Source organism: Coturnix japonica, chromosome 15 (assembly GCF_054131305.1).
Source record: "Coturnix japonica strain WE chromosome 15, WE-NBRP24, whole genome shotgun sequence".
Classification (NCBI taxonomy): domain Eukaryota; kingdom Metazoa; phylum Chordata; class Aves; order Galliformes; family Phasianidae; genus Coturnix; species Coturnix japonica.
Window position 1 is genome coordinate 6,558,568 of NC_140677.1, and position 19,152 is coordinate 6,577,719.

The 19,152-nt window shown below is 40.0% G+C and overlaps 1 protein-coding gene across 1 annotated transcript in view; it reads right to left on the minus strand.

Annotated features, from left to right (window-relative positions):
* ATXN7 (ataxin 7) overlaps nucleotides 1-19,152 on the minus strand; it is a 78,208-nt gene that overhangs the window by 56,121 nt on the left and 2,935 nt on the right. Inside the window, exon 2 of the mRNA XM_085516294.1 lies at nucleotides 6,385-6,477. The gene's annotated coding sequence lies outside the window, so the exon portion shown is untranslated. The remainder of the gene's footprint in view (nucleotides 1-6,384; nucleotides 6,478-19,152) is intronic.

Consider the following 19,152-nt stretch of genomic DNA (forward strand, 5'->3'; position numbering starts at 1 on the left):
AACGCACGCTGATCTGTATTACAATGTTACAAGGGAGATTTTTCTCCCCGATGATCACTGGCTCCCTAAGAAAAGGCAACTTAAAAGGCAAACACCATAAAATTCAGATAAAGAGAGCCCCAGTGACTAGCACCACAGCCAGGTGTAGTAACCCATCAGTCTCTGGACCTGGGCCCCGGATCCCTGATCGATCCGTTAGATGCCTTTAACTGAACTGCCATTTCCCAGAACATCTAAATCTCCTTTCGCATATGAGTACAAAGCACTTAAGGGACTAGAGTTGAAAGATAACTAATGAACTGAGGACGTTATGCCTTTATTAATTATCTAAGAGTGTATTTTATAATATAAATAACTACTTACAATGAAAGCTAAACACGTCAGTGGGAGATGTCAGTCAGGTGCTAAAACAATCCTGAACTTCTAAACAGAAATTCAACTACTTTTGCGCTGTAAGAGCCAGACAGGAGATGAATCAATTACTGATATCTTTCAAGCTGATTTCATCAGTGCTCCACAAACACCCAGAGCTGAACTCAGGCTCCAGCCATAGAACAAGGTGCGTTACAAACAGAGTTATATTCTCGGTGTCAAATGCTCCGATTTCTATTACAAACTGTGTTCATATGACTCTGCTTTGTCCTGGAGAAAGCTGCCAGCCAGCTGTCCCTGCTGCAGTGTGAAAGACTGATGGCAGGGTCCATGAAATTCACAAAGAATTTCGCTACTATTATTTATTTTCCATTCATCCTACAGCAAATAGTGATGAGTGGCCATACAGAGCACACCACCACCTGCCTTTCAGCAGCAACAGATTTTACACTGACACACTGAATTACTGTTCATACACCACAATTCTTTCCTTTAAACGTTACTGCAGAACGTGTGTCAAGTCACATAAAAGTAGAATGGCTTAATTTGATGAAGTTGCTTTTGATCAGCTAAGTACCTTAACGAGCTAATATATTGCCAGCCTTTCAGGTTCTAGCATGAACACTCGCCAAGTTACTCAGAAGTAGCTTTTGCTTTTAAAGTGCCAAGCAGGTAAATATACTACCTTTACTTCATACATTTCCCACTACCTCTTTCTTGCTGTATTTTTCCTCTTTCAAGCCTCTTCTTTCCCTCTCTCTATACATTCCCACTACAGATCTAATTCTGTGCTCTGGCCTCAGGCTGTCCCTTAGTAAGCTTCCTTCCTCTAGTAACAGTTTTTCCCACTCCGCCATGAATACATCAGTGTTCCAGCAGAGGGAGGAAAGTGGCAGCAGAAAGATGGGTTGATCGGTTCAGTGCACAGGCCTGATTAGTCAGAGAGCAGGGATATTCTTTCCCACAAACTCACTATGCTGAAGATGCGACCGGGTTGTTTGGTTTTGTTTTTAAGCACCTAAGTTCAATTCTCTTAAGCCATTTCCAAATCACCGTGCATGGTTGTGCTGATGATTTTAGAGGAAAATAGGTAAAGCCCTGAAAACTCATCACGTTAGAAGGTCAGAGCTAAAAACATGTATATAAGCTGTATGCTTTGAACTGAGGTGGCTATTAGGAATCTGACACACCCAGGTTGGGAGTAGAGTCATTCACAGCTCCCTGTGATCAGTTGAGAGCCAAAGATGCTTTTGAGATCAGTTTGGTTCCTCCTGATCCAAAAAAAAAGCTTTTGAAGAAGCCCTTCTCTTCCTACTAACCACGAAGTCAAGGATGACCATACTCCTAAACTAAGTACCTCTATGAGGGGTCCAGAATTAAGAGCAATAAATCTGGTCACTAACAGACATAACACACCAGTGTAAGAGCTGCCAAGAAGCCCATGCTCCTTTAAGAGAGCAGTAAGTTGTCCAGAAACACTGCCAGTTCAAAGGGCTTAACTGAGGGAGCAAAACAGCCCAGGAAGTGATGTTGGGAATGGGATTGTGACTGAACAACCACACACACAGTGAAGAACTGAGAGGGAAAACAAACATGGAGGAATAAGTTCAGCTCAAACAGATTAAGTGGAAAAGGAAACATGAGGCAGGAGAACAGCAGAAAGCAGCAGCTCATGCAGAGACGACAGCCAAGTAATGGAGTGAAGATAAACAACCAAACAAAACTACAACATAATCGTTAAAAGGAAAGAAAGAATGGAGTCAGGAAGAGGAAACAAAACACAAAAAAGGGGGATCATGCAGATTCAAAGCTCGCTGAACAGATTCAACAACATTAAACACGGCTGGTAATGCTACAACTAAATACATGCCTACCAACAGCAAATAACTGCTGGAAACTGCAGAGGAAGGCCACGTCGTGTCATGACACTGCAGGCATTTCCCCACCTGCACTGACAGGTTTCATTCTTTTGCCAGGTGGTCCTGGAAAGCTGTTCAAACAGGGAACACTTCACTCAGATGTTCAGTTAGAATCTATGAGACAACCTCCATACAAGAACTGAGATGTGATCGTTCTTATTTGGAATGGAAAAGGAAGGGTGAATCTGCAGCTAAACTCCTATGAGCAGAAGTACAACGTTACACTCGTTGGTGATTTTCCACAACAAATGTGAAAGGATGCATGAATTAAAATGTTGAAGGGGAAGACAGACAGAACCTATGAAGGTGCCATGTTGTCAGTATTCAGAAGAAAGAAAAATAGCATGTACACAAAAAAGCCTCTCGGGGAAAAGAAGTGAGGGGCATCAGTGCACTGAAGGAAATCAAGTAAGTTAACTGTGACCAAAGGGTTTGAAGCAATCAAGACGGGCTTAAAAGCTAAGGAAAATATTATTAGCAAAGACTTATTTGTAGATAAGATTCATACTGAAACAACAAGTGGAGGAGGTGACACACAGAAGTGAATTCCCGACCCTCACATCAGCTCCTGTTGACAGCAGCAGAACTGGGAGTAGATTTTGTGCATTTTAAAGTATGTCTGCGCTATGAGAAGCAGAAGAATATAATTGGGCAAGTAGAAAGGCAAGAGATAAAAAGTCCATATAAATCAGCACGTCCAGGTGATGAGAGAACTATCCAGAATAACAAAACAGACCATTTCATTTAAGCTTCACCACAGGAAAACATTAACACAACTAAAATGCATTATAGCAATCTGGAGTTTACTCTCACCTCCAGTGAAATCAAGCAACTTCTCCCTTCATACACAGAACTGTGATCCCTCGGAATAATAACCACAAGCAGCACACAATAAAAAGTGAAACATCAAACCATGACAATCTATTATTCTTTTCTCACAGATTCTGGAAATAGTATAATTTTATTTATGAGTAACACTTCAAAGAGAGCTGAAGATGCTCAGAAGCTTTGGAATAGAGCTATTTTAAATACTGAAAAGTAAAATGACTGTGGATGCCTACTACAAGCCACCTGGACCAGGGAAGAAAAAAACCTATATGGTTAAAATTAGAATAACTTGAAGTATCTTTTTCTGAAAAGAATGAATCAGGGAATAGAGCCTAATAACTGTAAGAACATCTGAGAATCCTGCACTAGGATGAGAACACAATGGATACCCTCGTATATTTACTTAAATTTCATAATGATCACATTGTTATATTAAAATAATGTAATATTTTAATAGTCAGATGATAAATGTATTCCACTGCCAGGCCTTATAAAATACACAGCATCTGTCTTATAAAATACTCTCTGTTCTTGCAGAGAATTTAACAGAGAAAATACAGAGTAGTAACACAACATTTCCACTTTTTAAACGTGAGCAGGTAAAACTACACATTATGCTTCCAGTGAATGATTTGGAAATCAAACTAATCTTTATTTATTTTAGATTTGGTATTGAATTCATCTTTTGAATTTGGAAATGTTAAAACAATCCTGGCAATCTGGATATATAGATGAATAATTATAATCAAAGGAATTAGAAATGGGTATGACCTTATACATAGCTGATATGATATTACAATCTAAAGTGATTGTAATACACAGCTATTCAGATTAATTGTAACAAAATATTTGGGCTGAATTTCCATTTGTTGAAATCAAAGCACTTAAGGAGAATATTTTGATATCAACAATCTTCAGACAGAACCTACCTACTAGGCAAGGTTTCAAAACCCTGACTGCTTTCTTGCCAGCTTGTCTATGGCTCTGCGGTAATCCACTGAGGCAGGAGACTCTGGGTCCACGCACAGCCCATATAACTTGAGAGCTCCCTGGGACAACAATGGTGTTGTCTGCCACTGATGTGAATGCCTGAATCCTCATACCCTTAGAAGTTTGACATGCTTATTACCATCACATCAAAGAGCCTGAGCACACTGGCACACGAAAATTTGAATTTATACCATTCTTCACAAATTTCATTTCTGCTCACTGATGCTACCCAAACTGACAATGCATGCAGCAAGTTAGCAACAAAAAAGTCATACCAGCTGGACACAGACAGGTATATGAGACATACCCACAGGTGCTTGGCATTAGCTCAAAAGGCCATGGACATGGGCCACAAATTTGGTGGCAAACTGGCTAAATTGCTGTGCTCACAGTCAAAGTGGAAGCCAGTCACAAGTGGAGATCCTTGGGGACCAATAGTGAGTCCAATCCTGCTCAATAGACCATCTGGATAATGGAACTAAATGCATCCTCACCACATGAGGTGCAGGCCACATGAATCTTGGATAAGAAGTAGATACACTGGAAGAAAGTGTCACTGTGCAGAGATTGGAAGCTGAAAGCCTGAGCCAGTTCAAGAACGATGATAAAAAACTGAATGAGATCTATCAGAGGATAGTGATAGTGATTAGAAGGTTGGAAAACATACTGAAGAAGAAAAAAGAAATTCTGCTCTAATGTAAATAATCACCTGGGATATACATCCCATGTCTCCATAGTAAACCAAATTCTTTAGTTAGCTACATTTTCATATTCTCACAATGTTTGATGACAGGAATAAAAGGAATTTGAGTTCATTCTCTGATGGTCCTATTTTTAGGTTCATGTACAAAAGTCCAGATTTCTGGAATATTCCAAAATCCTATTATAATTAATCTAATGGAAAAAAACTTTCTAAAATATACCAGACAGCACTGACTTTGAAGACCAGTATTACACCAAACCCTATTTGGCCTCCACTGTATAACACACAAAAGAAGATTCATTAAGCATGACAACCGGTGTGCCTAAGTTTTGCCAACTAGCACAGCAAGCTTCAAGTTCTCTGTACTTGTGCCATAGTAGAAGCCATAACTGTTGAGCTATGAACCTGCCCAAATCTGTGGGCCTGAAAGTGTACAGTCTTGCCAAAGGAATCCATAGGTAACTTTTACACTATTTCTCTTCCTGAAGCAGCACTTTCTTTCACATAAACTCCCAAAATATAAATTTTCAAATGCAGAATTGAGGGTTAAAAAGGAATTTTGCTGAGCTGTTCAAGAGAAGACAGCAGTTTAAGAGCGACATTGCAACAAACATTCTGCACTCTTCTTGAGCCCAGATTAATTCTGCCACTTAAATAAATTCTGCAGACCAGCTCTGTGTTCACTGCAATGGCCCCTTCTGCTACAATCTACTTTAAAAGATATTAAAAGATGATTTGCAGAGCAAATACTAGTTTGTCTGAAGCAGACTGGATTTTCCAAGTTTGTGTATAAGGAAAATGCAAACTCTGAGCAAAATCTTCTTTTTTCATTATATCAAGAAAAAATACATAAGATGGTGAAATGCATGTGATGACACAGAGTGAATACTGACATGCAGGGGGAACAGAGAAAGAAATGGATACTGTGCCAATGAATTGGAAGTTCCTATAATCTGCAAAATCAGCCAAATTTCAACTTATTATCATAAATCTTACTTTTTTCCTAATGTTCTGCCACAAATGCCAGCTATGGAGAAGATCCTCACTGTGTTGGGTAACTGTATAATTCTTGCCTCAGTCTACAATTCTACTTTCTGGTAGGCTATGGTATATTCCAGAGCATAAGAGCCTTCCAATACGCTAAAACACGGCAGACATTCATAAATAGATAAAATTAATTACTTGGAAAAAAAGAAGTTCATATCTTCTAAACTGTAAGAAATAAATTTAGAATGCTACGTGGTACGTATCCCAAACCTTCCTTGTCCAAATCACTTCATCTAAGTGACTGAGGTACAGCTTACAATCTTTTTCTGGTTTGACTGTTCCAAGCTTGAAGTCCCTTTAGGTCAATTGTAAAGTCACTTTATTTCCCACTGAAATATATATTAAACACCTGCATTTAAAAAAAAAAAAAACAACACACAAAAAACAACTCTCCACGCTGCATCTGGTAACACTTCAGGCTTGCTTTGCAACCCTGTTAATATCCTGTTCTCCACGCTCCTCACATCTGAAGTATGTGAATATTATGCTTAAGGAAAATATTTTGGTAAGCATGTCACACAGTACCTTGAAATTGTGGCGAATCGCTGGGTTGATTTATCAATTGATCTTCATCTGTTCAGATTCTGGAAGCTTTCTCTAACTTGTATCTGATTAATTCTGAAACAAAACGAGTACAACAGTAAGACATCTGAAACCTTCCCTCAGTTTCATAACTCCAATTACATCTATTTAAAACCTAATACAACACATTCTATCAATCAACTTTACAAACACAGTTTCTGCAATGAATTTAAAGTTGAAAGGTAAGCACGGAACTGTTATGCCCTCTTTGCACAGAACAGCTCTTTAAACGGCAGCCTGACATTACCAGAAAGGTATGCATTGGTTTAAATCTCAATCTTCAGCCCAGTTACTGCGCTTACATCGCCAACCACTGACCAGATTTCCAAGCAGAAACTGGTGTCTGTTTTGCCAGCCGGTAAAATGACAGCGCTGTATTTTCTGCACAGGATTCTTCTAGAATATAACACCAGTCCAATAACAGGAGCTCTCGGTACACAGTCATTGACATTTTTACCACCGCGTCACAGAACGTGGATAGCTAAAAATGATCCCTGGTGTAAGAGTCATTACTGACTATTACTGTATTGCTGATGAGGGATTTAATAGAAATTAGAAAGATACACAGACCAAAGCCTTTCCCACAACAGGAACCCCCCTGATCTCAAGCTTAAGATTTTAAAATCCTTTTATTTACTGCTTACATACTTACTGTTTACATCAACTTCAGCACAGTTGGTTTTATTTTAGTATAAATTAAAGCCCAATTGGTTAAAACTTTAAAATGATTCTTACCCATCCTCATGCATGGGTTATACTGAAGATAAAATTATTGGCATTAGTGTTCTGAAGTTAAACTAGCATTTTCTCTTCATTTTACTAAGAAGCCATGAAGATGGATATAAATAAGGCACCTAGTGCTGTGGACGGATGACACTTCAGCAAGAATTATTTTTTCCCCTCCAAGGATTAAAGTCCAGACAAGAGGAATGCAGTCCAAGAGGGCATCCGAGCTGTGCCGGGGTGGGAGGGCTCAGCCCGACGGAAGGTGCAGAACGAAGCTCTTCCTGCCTTCTGGGAAGCTGCCTGCATTCTGACTTTGTGCCTTCAAACTCTTTTTATGCACTGAGGACAAGCCCCTTTCTTCTCCTTTTGAATTGCAGCTTACCAGCTGATGTGGTCTGGACTGATAAGACCTACAAATACATTTACAGTTTCTTCCCTTCTCTAAGCTTTACTCTGCTCAGTAACATACTTCAGCCTAAGAAGCACAACAGAGTCTCATGATATTCTAATTGCTCGGTAGAATAAATAAATAAATACAAATTCTTGTACTCGGTGGACAACACTTGAGAACAAGTACGGTACTATTTTCTCTCCCCTCTGCAGTTACTGTTCTGCTTTACTGCAGATCAGACTCGAGGTAACTAAGTTTCTACACTAGTAGAAAGTCTCAGAAATTATAAGTAAATGTTACACAGAAATATCGAATCAAATCCTACAATATGAAGCTTCCTTTTCAATTCTTGTTGCAGCTCACTGGGAAAGGAAATGTTTTATCAAAAACCTTCTCATTTCCCCATTGCCCGTTCAAGACATGAACTGATGCAGACCCTCCCCTTTGCAGAAGATCACTCAGAGCTCAGCCTCACAGACTCAGCCCCTCCAAGCGTATGATCTTCCTGCCATGAAAGTAACTCTACTGCTTAATCTCAACCCCTATTTCTTCAGGGAATTCAGGAGCTCTGCATGCAGGACGCCCTTCCTTTTATCCTGATCCAAATGTTACAAGTTGGATAAAGGGCAGGTTTCGCTGCTTCGTGCAAAAATGGAAACCAAAAAGTCACCCATAAAACAGAAGGCTTAAAAATCTGGGAATAGGGCAATCAGCGGGAAGGACAAACAATGGAGCAGATGAGGGGGAATGAAAAAACAGTAAACATTTTCTTCCTATGTAGAAGAGATCAGAGCACGCTATGTTACCACCTGTGAATTTTGCTGTAGGGATTACATCTGGATTTGAGTTTGAAGGAAGTCAAGAGAGTAAATTTGAGAAGAATAAAGTGACAGTTTAATGACTCTTTAAAGAGGAGTCTTTCTCTGGATAATAGGTGGCAAAGAACAGGAACGATTCTTACTGAGAATTTACAGCAGGTCAATTACAACCACAACTGTCAGCAAAGAGTAATGTAAGGCAGGGATCCGATGATTGAGAATAAGCCACGAGGAGCTCCCTCTGCAGAAGGAAAGCACTTCAGTGTGCTGGAAAAGGGAGAGCGAGCTGCAGGGTGGAAAGGTGACAAAGATTCTCAGAGCAGCAGTCCAGGAAGATGGCAGAAAGGCTGTATTTTCAAACCAGAATGAGCATTATGTCACTCCTTGTGCTTGAATACCAAAGGAACTCGGTTGCAAGTGCTGCTCAATACCACGCAATACAGGAAACCACAACTGGGCAGAGCAAAAGCTATATCCTGGTGAAAATTGTATCTGCATAGACATAGGTAATAAAGGCACAGTCATGATGAATAATGAACACAATCCATTTAGGAGAAACATATTTACGTGAAAAGTGTAACTCATTACAACAAAGCCTTTTGAATAACCCTAACTGAGCTGATACAAAACACAACTAACTACACACAGCAAGGTGTACCTGAGGTATCTTAACTCCGATTCATGTCATTTTCCTTTGTCTAATTGCAACAGAAAAAGACCTTCATTCATCATTTTGCTCAGGAAATCATCTCGTCGCTAATTTTACATTTGTTTTGCAACATCTTTTCTCACAACTGAGAAGCCTCCTTTGGCAGTCCAATTTAAAAAGCCATAAGAAGCCTTCGCATATCACACTTCAACAGTTTAAATACAACCACATAAAGCACAGAAGAGACAGGCTAAAAAATTACCCAGTTTCAGCAATCATGACAGATATTCTCTAAGCAGGATCTTGTCTTCTAGTTGAAAATACCTACGTTTTGCTGCATGATTTATGCCACCATTTGAAAGTTCAGTCTGAAAGGCACATTAGGTTACTGCAAACGAAGGTAAGTAAGGACTGTTGGAATTATATTTATACATTTCTTTAAAAGCTGTATTCGTATGCACCTGTAGAGAAGAAAATGATACGTTCTGTCTCTTATGTGATAGGAATATTTCACACCGGTCACTCGTATTGCACCAGAAAAACAGGCAACAAAAGGCTGGTAACAAGCAAAAGGATGTTGGACATCAGGAATATCAAACCTTCCACAAAGAAATAAAATCCCACTTGGCTCATTTCAAAGGGTGCCCAAACATGCAATATCAGCCCAGACACCTCTCAAGATAAAAAGGCACAGTTAATCAAGACAATGCAGACTATACATGATTAACATGATTTGCAAAATTTATTACCAAGCTTCTCTGTTAAATGTAATGTTATTCAAGCTACACAGTCACGGTTATTGCAGATTAAAGATTACAAATTAGCTCTTCATGTATATCATTATTGTGAGTGGCTGCATTTTATCTGTCTAATTTTAAATTACTGCAGGCAGATGAAAGGCATCTTAAAATCTGGCTTATAATTTAGGTCCCATACCACTAACCTGAACAGAGATGGTGGCTCTTACATGGGTACCACACTATTCTCAATGTAAACAAAGGACACTGGCATGCACCCGAGGCTAAGGATGTCAGCATTTTTCAAACACCTTTCTGACTGTTCCATTTTATGGTGATGCAATATGACCTACATTTTCAATGGCCAAAGAGAGACAGAGAAATAGAAAGGGAGGAGACAGAGAAAAGGGAGACAGACAGACCTTTTCTGCCCTTATCCTCCACGAACTGAAGCTGTAACTGTCCCTCACAGAGACAATGGGTAAGAATAAAAACAGAATTAACATTACAGTAAATTCTGCAGGAGGTGTTGAGAGTATCATAAAAAATAGCAAGATTTTTTCCTGTAGTCCTGTGAACAAACACATACTGATACCCTCTAAGGGAAAGAAGAGCAGAAGAATCAATAATTTTGTTGTCAGTTGCCAGTAGAAAAGCTGCCTGTAATACAAACGCTTATTTTACTACCTTTTATTTCCCACCCTGTTTGTACCACTTCATTTTTATGTATTCCCTTTAGATCTCAAAATGAAACATAAAGTAATACACATCATTATCATCATTTCTATAGAGAAATTGAGGAAGAGTGATTTGCCCACAGCTACCTACCAGGCCCAGTGCAGGGCTGGGAACAGAAAGCATCACTCTTCATTATCTCAGTGCTGCGCCATCTATTAGGCACCATGATACCTGTCATACTAACACATAATCTTGACATAATTCCAGAATTATCTCTATCTCGTCTTCGTTGCATATGAGCTTCACACAGAAAACTGCACTAGATCACTGCTAACTCTCTTCAGAAAGCTTTCTCATGCAAATGATAGACCACATTTGTCAAGCTGTCTCTGGAAATGGACTTCACTGTGAACTGCAAAGCTTGACATCGTGTGCCAATGGTATTTTTCACAACAAACATGTAAAAATAAACACCCGATTCAAGCTTTAGTTTTTGTGGGGTCCCTTTTCCTGCAGCCATAGTATCTTACTTTCCAGAAATTTGTATTTTTCCACTGTCAAACCGTGGTGTTTAAAAAATGAAGGGATGTCACTAGGACTATATTAAGCAAAAATCAACATCCTCTGCTTATCAGTTACTGATTTGTAGCACAAGACCTGTCTTGCAGAACACGTGCAAAGCGCTTACAGCATCACAGCCCCTTTACAAATGCTGTTACACATACAGATATACAACATAACATTAAATCATTTTCTTATTACCGAGACTGAAGGCCAAAATTTGATCTCAAATATACCTCTGTAAACCCAGAGCTGTAAACTCTGTAAAGTCCAATGCTTTCCAAGGAGCTTCTTGAGATCTGCGCAGAGGTAAACAAGCCTGTAATCTGGCACTGAATTCAAAACCATATATCAATAAAATTTATAGATTAATTCATGTTTTTGAACTGTATTTATTATAACAATAGCTTTCTTATCATACAGTATTCATCTCCTGAAATGTAATCATCCCAGAGCAGCAAATACTGAGAGACTGCTGCTCCTCTGCAGTTACAACAGGCAGCAGCACACAAGCAATGCTACGTCCAACCACTCAGCAGTGACTGGGCAGGCAGGCAAACAAGGGAAAGGAGAGAGAAAAACTGAAACCTACTCTACTTTTAATATGAAGAAAGAGTGGAGAGTCAAGAGGCAGAGAGCTGACAGGAATGAAGGAAAGGAATTGCCTATAAGTGGACAGGAGAGAGGTTAGAAATGAAGAGCAAAGGGCAGATGCTGCAAAAGGAGGATGAGGGACAGGGCAGAGGTGGAAGACATGACATCTAAAGCAATTAGTATTTCTTAAATGACGCACAGCTGTGAGGCTGTCAGGAAATCCTCATTGCTAAAAATCAGGATACAACAATGTATTACTCCTCCACTCCTCCCATCCCTGATTGCACCTTTTGCAGCCCATTGAAACCGAATTTAGCAGGAAATGAGGATTCCTCCCATCATAAACAGAAATTTGTTTTTGCTAATCTGTGACAAGAGTCTTGCTGATCTGTAAAGAAGCCTCTTCTCTATTTTTAGCATCACCAAAGCTCTCTTTTGCAAACGTCTCACTGCACCATTTTCTCAGTTTGTCTTATTTTTTGCCTTTCTTTTTTGCTTATTTCTTTCTTCACAGCATCTCTGATTCCATCTGAAAGGGGGAGAAGCTGAAGTGACACTTACTGCCACCCAACACCACAAAAACTTCAACTGGAGAAGGCAGCCAGAGCAGAGAGAGCAGGGTTCAAGTCAAAGCACCCCAGCAGCCTTCCCTTCTGCCTACTGCTGACTGCCACCTAGAGTCAGAGCCACTGGCTTGCACACATCAGTGCTATGGAGCAGAGAAAAATGTCAGAGCAAGGAGAGAAACGTTGATCCCAACCATTTAAAAACAACAACTCATATTCTAAAAGGCTACAGCTACTTTAAAAATCATTTGGGTTTCTCTTCTTAATGACTAACAAGCATTTGGTCCGCGTCTCCCACATTTTCTTTCTAAATTGAAAAGGCAGTTTCACTTTGTTATAAACACTGAAGCTGTACACAAAGGGAACATATACATGAAACAGCATTACACTGCTTTGCAAGTGAGTCCTGTGTTTCCCATCGTGTGCTCATGCTAAGGAAGTGAGTGCAAAATGCCATTCTTAGCTGGCAAGTCAACCTGTATTTATACTGACACCAACAAACCAATGGCTTAAATGTCTACACAAGCCCACTCAGCCAACAGGACTTCTTACACACAATCCATTTGTCACATGCTTATAACTATATTAACTCAGGGCTCTTTATTATGCTGTATAAAAAATCTTATTTTTTCCATCATTACTCACATAGCTATTAACAGGGCACTCAATTTTCATAAATTAAGCAACCACTGCCTGCTTATTAACTAGATAAAAGGAAGGGTTTGTTGCCATTGCTATTATTTACCTGGAAATCAAATAACTTGCATTTTAACTTACTTCCCATAGCAGTTACTTTCTCTGCAAACCATAGATGGATAAGAAGCCACAGGTGTGTATCTGCTAGCAAACTATTCAGCTATGAAACCCATTTATTAATTATAGTTATTAATGTCTTGTGAAGAAATCAGTTCCTTGCTCCTCTTATGGTCAAGAAGTAATGATGTGTTATAAAAGTATAAGATTTCTTCTCACCTTTATCATTACAACAGACATATAATGTCCAGGTCACACACTGCACCCCTTTCTTCCTGCCCATCCCACCAATTACTATATTTTCCCTAAGTAGGTATATACGCACAGACAAAATTAAATGCCATTACAAAGCTCACAGCACCTATGAACTAATGTCACACTGTAGTTCATCAAAAGCAACAATTTCTACATGCATACATGCAGTGACCTGCAACAATTGCTCCTTCAGATCCACACTCGGGCCACAATGCATGAAGCAGTACACAAAATTTCTTAGCTTTTCCAGGAAGAACAACAGTCCTATAACTAGCCTGGATGTAACATCAGAGCAAAGAATATTCAAAGAGGAAGAGGACAGACACTATAACATCATCTTAGAGGCCTACATGCAATTAACACCCTCCCAAAAAAACCAAAACCCACCGATAACCAAAACTTTTACCTAACAAGTGCCATAGCCTTCCTTACAAATACAAAAAACTCCAGTTGAAATAAAGCTGCTGAACAGGCCACAGCGGTGGAAAAGAGGCTCCAGTGTATATCAGTCTTATACTCTGATCCTATTAGAACCTGTGAAGTTTGTAGTTAGATGTCTGTTAACCAAAGGAGGGGCAGCAGGAACATCCAGAGGTTGGTCAGCCCATCACACAGCCCCAAGGCACAAAGCTAGACTATCTGTTGGGAACAATACAGGTAATCGAACCTGTTCTTTAAGCCCTCAGGCAATGGAAGCACCATTGTCCCCGCAAAAGATTATTCCACCTTTACTCCACCAGAAAATTGTCCATGCTGAATCTGCCTTGCTGCAATCTGATCCGGTTCTTTCCTTATTTGCCATAAGCTCCTCGCTTTGCAATGCACTCCAACAAATTTGTCTCCTCACTCTCTCAGCCTCCTCTCACTTAAGCTAAGGAATTACATTTTCTCAGCTGCGTTTTTCACCTCTTTAGGCAATTTCTTAGGCATCTCCACACTTCCTCTCTCCTGATTTCATTTTGCACAGGCCCTGCTGTCCTGCATGTGGGTACTTAATTATTACTTTATCTCAAATTAAAGGACGTAAAAGAGTCTGATTTTCAGGATTCTTGATAATTTATGTATCTTCCTGCATAACAAAGTTAAGGAGACAGCTGGAACACAGCCAATACTCCTTCTGTACGTAGCATTTTTTACTTATAAATAAACCTAGCAAAAGTACACGTGATATTCCTACCACTTTAAAAACTCAAGTAATGTTCCCGAGATAATAAAATGTCATTATTATGGTCTGAGCACAAACATTAAAAAGGAGGTTGGCCCCATCACTCTGCAGCAAAACTGTGCACGTTCCTGTTGACATCACAGCCGGTGCATGAAGAAGAGTTGGTGAAGCAATAGAAACATTGAAAATTGCTTGTCAAATGTGAAGGAAAATAACAAAATGCAACTTAATAGAAGTCAAAAGAATGCCTGTACCTGCCAGCAGCCATCCTGTGTTAGGCTGCTCTTTTCCCCAAGCAATGACAGTGCTGCAGCTGAATAAAAGATCCCACCTGCACGGGAGGCAGCAAACAGCTCCTTAATGCAGGAAGCCTCTGGGAGGGAGCAATGCCTGCAGAAGAGCACCAAGAACAACCGCCAGGAGAAGAGATACAGAAGAGTAGTTGCACTCATTGATACAAGCAGAAAGAGAAGAAAACACAGGTTGCAAAAAGGCTGTCTTAGAATTGCCATCTCTGTGCCAAGTCCTAGAAAGACAGGATGGGGAACTGGCTCTATTAAGAAGCAATTACAAATAAAGAAGATTCATTGAGAATATGCCAGTCCTCAGGAAACTCACTACCTGTGTCATCACCACATTAAAAGCCTACGCCAACATCTGAGATCTGGTGGTACATGCCTGCTTCGCTGAGACACATCCCTATTGTGCTTCCCATATCTGCTCCCAAGGGACATAAGCCACATCCCACACAGCTGGAGCCAAACACATCACATACAGTGCGTACATTTTATTGTTGACATTTTTAAAGATAAAGTCTATTTTGAAATGCAAACACCGCACTGCCCTGTGCTGAACTGTGATCATCCCGAGTCCATTTTAAATTCTAACACAGGGGATGTAGAGCACCATCTTAATAATTCATCCAACAGAAAGGTGCAATCTTAGAACTGGAAAACAAACAAACAAGCAAACCCAACTCATTCCAGAGTTAAGGCTAAAAGTGCTCCCTTTCAAACCAGCCACCTCCCTTAGTGCTGTGGGAAATCCCATTGAAAACACTTCAGTGCCTTTCACCAGTACAGCTCAAAATACGTTCAAGAGCTTGAAAGATCAGGACAGATTTCTTTAACATAAACATTTGAAAACAGCAGCTCTTGAGCTATTTCCTTCCATTTGTTTGATGACATTTGATCTACAGTTACAGCCAGTGGTTGCTGTTTGTTCAAGTTTTTTGACGTAACAGGAGGGAAGAAAAGCTTTACTAGAAAACTGCACTGTAAATACTCTCCTGTTCCAATCCAGGCCAAGTAGCTGCAGCTCAAGTGCACTTTAGGTATTCTTTTCAATTTCAAACTCATTACATCATGTAATAAAATTCCCATATGTTCTAACATACATGTGTGTGATTTCATTTGAGGCTATTTTCTTGTTCAACCCCATTCTAGCTTTATGCTCACACCCCACAAACCACAAACAGATCTCAGAAATGAAGAAAACGTTCAATAAGCGTAACTGCCAAAGCAACACTGGAATGAAACTGAAGTGAAAACATTTACAATCGACCACAAAATCACAGGTGCACAGTTGTAGTTATTATTAGCACGGCTTTGTTTTACCCTCAACTCTTAGAAGCCCATCTTTATTCATTTAAGCAATAAAATCCAATCTCTCTGCCTTTTCTCCTTTATTTGAGCACTTTTACCCACATATACTCAATATTTATATTTTCATTAAAATAAAGGCAAAAGACAGAGGGCCAGAAAGAATCCCTTACAGATTTCAGGCATTCTGCACTAACACTTCTCAAAATCAAAACCAAAACAGAATGTTTGTTTATACCGAGTCCCCACCAAAACATTGTTATAACACAGATTGGACTGGGAGATTTGTAAATCCTACTCAGAAATAATATTTTGGCCCGAATGCAAAGATTTTTATATGGATTGACCTTAACCTGCATACATGGTTACTTTCATAGCCACACATATAATCACTTTCATATCTCAACTTAAAATCTGCATAGATGTACAACACATATGTATATACGTACACTAACTAAATACATAACGCATCTGTGTCCACTCTCTCCTTTGTCAGTAGGTCTGAACTCCATTGTCCCAGCTGCTTCTTGCACCTCCCCCAAAGCAGTTTATCAGGCAGATTGTTTTATTATGGTTCCACAAGGTGTTTTTTTTTCCGCCTACACTTTTCAAGTCCAACTTCTATTCCTGCCTGCACATAAAATCTGGCAATTACCACAAAGGCACTCACACATATCTTTGAAGGGAATCTGGTCTTCAATCTGAAAGTGATTTTTGCAATGCTTGCAGTTATTTCTCTCGCACTTCTGAAATGACTGCTTTGATTTTATGCATTGTTTCCTTAAATGCTTTAGTTCTGAGTTGTCTAATAGCTGTGTGCTGGGCTACAGAGTTGAGTTCATTCTGTCCTTCTGAGAGAACCACCACCTTATTGCCAGCCAACAGCCTGCTGCTGATTACAGAATTCACTCTGATGGAAGGAATTATGAGCATTAATCTCCTCCGGATGGAGGATAGCTGGGTTGAAGGCACCCACACGTGGTGAGCGTTCTAGTGGATAACAGCCCCGCTAATGACAAAAAGGGAACAAGAACCATCACCACCTCCTGGGTTTTGAAAGCAAAGACTGACCTTTACTCTCCCTTTGAAAGAAAGAGCTTATGATCCTCATTTCAAGAGAGCGTGAATCCAAAACGCTCCCTGGAGAAAGGTGCTTAGCCCTGGATACAGACAGGATTTAAGCACATTCCTACTTAGCTACTGGGTAGAAAATGTGCATATTCATCATCTCCTTCCAGCTGCTTCAGCTGGTGTAATTCTAATGGAACACTTGCAAATCCTGAAGCATTTGGCCCTCTCCTTTTTCATGGAAACCCCTCTGGCCTCAGGTAGGTCGAATCTTCCCTTTTTACAACCTGCCTGAGCAGACTGAGGAAGGGCCACAACATGCAGCTCCTTATCTGGATCTCAGCCTCCGCTGGAAAAGATGGATTATCTTCTCCACATGCATCTCCTGAAATAGTTGTTTAAACCATTTGCTTTCACAGGACTGAAGCGATACATTCGAAGCAACGTGTGGCTCATTTGAAAAAGAAAATGAGAGGGAGGAGAGCATGTCTTCTTCCCAAGGGAAACATGTCTTCTCTTTGGGGGTTCTGCCCTGCCTTGAGTCACTGGTGTAGGGTAACAATGGTCAGAAACATGACATGATGCATTAAAACATAAGAATGTACAAATGAGCAGGCATCACCAAAGCGTGTGACCACGCCTCTGTTTCCCTGCTTAGACCCAGAAACCAGGGTGTGAGCACGTGCCTCAGTGCATTGTGTCACAAATCATAGCTGTTCCTATACACTACCACTGACAAGAGTTACTCTATTAAAAGAAAACATACTTTTAAGCCATGAAGTGATCCATGGCAATATAAAAGACTGCTTTTAAACAGAACCTGTTTGTCAATATAGACCCCATACTTCCTTTCTCCATCTTCTGAAGACAGAAGTGTTGCCTCCAACATCTTCCCATGGTACGGGATCTTACTTTGCCAAGCTCAGAAAGCCATGTAAAAATTCTAGATGTTCTTCCACAGCTGCTTGTAAAATGAAACACATTGCAACCAACCCCAAAACCAACCAACCACCTTCTGTAATGTTATAAAGCTTGAAGGGCTGACTCAGACTCTGTGAGGCTCTCCTGAGGCCAGCACTGGGCCATGGGGTTCTCCCAACACCACTACAAGGACAGCACAAGCAGGAAACACCTGGCTTCCCTCTGAACCTTCTGTAAAATCTCCTCAGGAACACTACCAGCTATTTATTTAGATGTCACAAGTAAATAAGGTATTCGCAGCCCTCTGATTGTTCACCCAGCGCTTAAAGCCATGGTTAAACACAAACATTTAGCACCTGGCTCAGCTCCAGCAAGGACAAACTTTTCTTCTTAGTCCCTATTAGAATCTCAATCAGTGTCCATATCTTCCTCTGAAAACTCTGGAATGCCACTGGTGATCTTCAGGGCACAGCGCGAATGCTTCCAAACCAGTGAATTGATGCATTGAGGAAGGAAAACATAAATACATAGTAATAACATACTGAAAACATCCTGCCAACAAAGAGACTACCAGATTAGTGACTAATTCTTTCAAAACAGTTCCAAAAACATAAACGGCTGCTTCATTATAACACGCATGAAATACAAAGTGTCACCCAAAAATTACCCCAAAGCCATTTTAAATCAGAGATAGCATAGAACTTCTGGGGTTAATGATTTTTACACCAAGAGAAAATCAAACTACCTAATACAGCCTGCTGCAGTTTCATGACACTGAGTTCTACAAGACGCATGTTAGAACACCTTGATGTTCTCACCAAGCAGGAACCTACAGTCCCAATGAGCATTCTTGCTCTCCCTTCTCTTGTTATAATATAACACTATGAAAACGTGCTAGCTCTGTGCAAACACATGGATCCGTGTTAGGAAAGCTTTTTACAAGGCTACCAATCACACTGTTTAGACAAAAATATATGAATAAAAAGCTATTTTTTGAAAAAAATAAAAAAAAAAAATCAGTCCTATCTGCCAAGAGTGAATATTTTAACATCTGCAGTTTGTACAGAATAAGATGGCAATCACTTGAAACACTGCTGCTGATTTGCAGTAAATACTGAGGGTAAAGAAGCCAAAGAAGAATGCAGACAAAACGTAACAGTAATTTACAAGAGAAAACAGGGTGACAGCAGCAGGTCAGCTCAATATCAGCCTTGCAGAAAATCACAGA